The sequence below is a fragment of the Limulus polyphemus genome, unplaced genomic scaffold (assembly GCF_000517525.1).
Source record: "Limulus polyphemus unplaced genomic scaffold, Limulus_polyphemus-2.1.2 Scaffold5567, whole genome shotgun sequence".
In the NCBI taxonomy this organism is placed as follows: domain Eukaryota; kingdom Metazoa; phylum Arthropoda; class Merostomata; order Xiphosura; family Limulidae; genus Limulus; species Limulus polyphemus.
Genome location: NW_013671177.1, coordinates 25,005 through 27,183, shown reverse-complemented (window position 1 = coordinate 27,183; position 2,179 = coordinate 25,005). Strand labels below are relative to the sequence as shown.

The window sequence follows — 2,179 nt, the reverse complement described above, 5'->3', positions numbered from 1 at the left end:
CACTGAGAGACAATTTTGCTGACCATGTCCCAGTACCATAGCTATGCTTCTGACAGAAGCTTGACAGTATCAAAAGCTAAACTATCCAAGCTCAGAATCAGGTGTTCTATTTCCTGTTCCTGAGACCACCCATTTCTTCTGAACCAGTCCTCATCCTCTTTAGCCACCTCTTATTACATTATGGACAGTGTCATATGATGGGGCTGCAGAACGAAAAGTAAAAGTCGCAAAGCTCTTTCAGTTGAGTTTACAAATTCCTAGCAACCATCCTCAACTGAACAAGCTGATGATATGATAGGCATCGTACCTACTAATACCAGCTAATTCGTGAAAATCAAGCAGATATCACCAGATATACATATCTCTCTCAATTAAACTCTTCCTGGTAGCTCAGAATATAATCGTTGCAATGACTTTTCACTCCCTTTAATTTTGTGATCAACAAATCATTGTAAGTTTATGATAATCGACTGACAAAATGAAATACCACCTGATAACTCAAAAAAGCAAGGAACACCACTTCCTTTCAGTCATTGATCTTATTATTAATCATTATTCTAACTGCATGATAACTCAACCAAGATCAAGAAGTTGAGAATAACTACACCATAATTTTTAATATGTTAACATCACACGAATCCCCCAAATCTTCAGCACTAAAATTCACAGGAAACACAGTGGGAATTACATGAACTGTTTTTCTAATCATGTAATCCATCAGACATTGCATTCTAAAAAGCTTCCCAAATTTAGCATTCACTATTTGCATCACAGAATTTCCTATATATTAGTTACACAAAATATTAACGAACTTAAAACACACAGACAAGACACGTTTAACAAAAAAACACTCCACAAAACAAAGGATGTTTGTTTGTGTTTGTTATGGATTTCGTGCAAAGCTACACGAGGGCTATCTGCGCTAGCCATCCCTAATTTAGCAGTGTAAGACTAGAGAGTAGGCAGCTAGTCATCACCAATGGCCAACTCTTGGGCTACTCTTTTACCAACGAATAGCGGGATTGACCGCAACATTATAACACCCCTACGGCTAAAAGGGCGAGCATGTTTGGTATGACGGGGATTCGAACCCGCGACCCACAGATTGCAAATAGAGCACTTTAACCACAAAACAAAGGAAACAGCAAAATAAACAAGAGAGATTAGAGCAGTTGTTGGAGGAAAAAGAAAAGAAACAAGAAGAACGAGAAAATAAACAAGAAGAGAGACAATAGCAGTGGCAAGAAATTTGCAACAGTGGCAGCTCGAACAGCAAAATAAACAAGAGAGATTACAGAAGTTGTTGGAGGAAAAAGATAAGAAACAAGAAGAGAGATTACAGCAGTTGTTGGAGGATAAAGAAAATAAACAAGAAGAGAGATTACAGCAGTGGCAACTGCACCAAGAAAGGAAACAGGAAGAAAGTCTCCAACAGTTGCAGGAAAGTCAGCAGCAACTACAGGAAAGTCAACAACAGTGGCAAAAAGTACAAATTGAAAACATTAGTAAATTTCAAATTGAATTAAATACATTAAAGAATGATTTACTGTTTTTTACACAAGGAGGATATACTAGTCATTGACCTAATCAGCCTCAGACAACGGGAAGCCCCTTCCAGACCCCTCAGCTAAACCCTAATGCAAACATCTTCAGTCCTGTTAGAAGTCACATCCCAGATATGAATGTCAGCAATAGTGGTGATCTAGTATGAAGGAAGCCACAGGAATGCGATGGGAAGCCACTGTGGGAAGCATGTAGAGCACAATTTGAGCTCCTGGTAGAGATGAATGGATGGACAGAGGAGCAAAAAGCAGTGTACCTGGAAACCACTGGAAATACTTGGACAGTTGTCAGTAGACGACAGGTACAACTTTAGAGCACTGGTAGCTGCTCTAGAACTCAGGTATGGAACCCAAAACCAGTCAGAAGTCTACAGGGCTAGGTTTAGGACTAGAGTTCGTGCTAAAGAGGAGAGCCTGCAAGAGCTGGCACAGGACTTGGAAAGTATGGCACACAAGGCCTACCCAACTGCACCACCTGATCTCCTCAAGTTGTTGCTGAGGGATCAGTTCGTAGATGCCTTGGACAGTCCACAACTTAAGATACAAGTGAAACAAGCACACCCCTCTACCATGCAGAATGCAATGGCCAGAGCTCTCGAATATGAAACCTACGTTAA

At 40.3% G+C, this 2,179-nt stretch overlaps 1 long non-coding RNA gene across 1 annotated transcript in view; it reads left to right on the top strand.

Moving 5' to 3' along the window:
* Nucleotides 1-886: 886 nt before the first annotated feature.
* The window catches only part of LOC111089211, a 14,879-nt gene continuing 13,586 nt past the window's right edge, over nucleotides 887-2,179 (top strand). The window contains exon 1 of the long non-coding RNA XR_002613516.1: nucleotides 887-945. This is a non-coding gene — a long non-coding RNA (uncharacterized LOC111089211). The remainder of the gene's footprint in view (nucleotides 946-2,179) is intronic.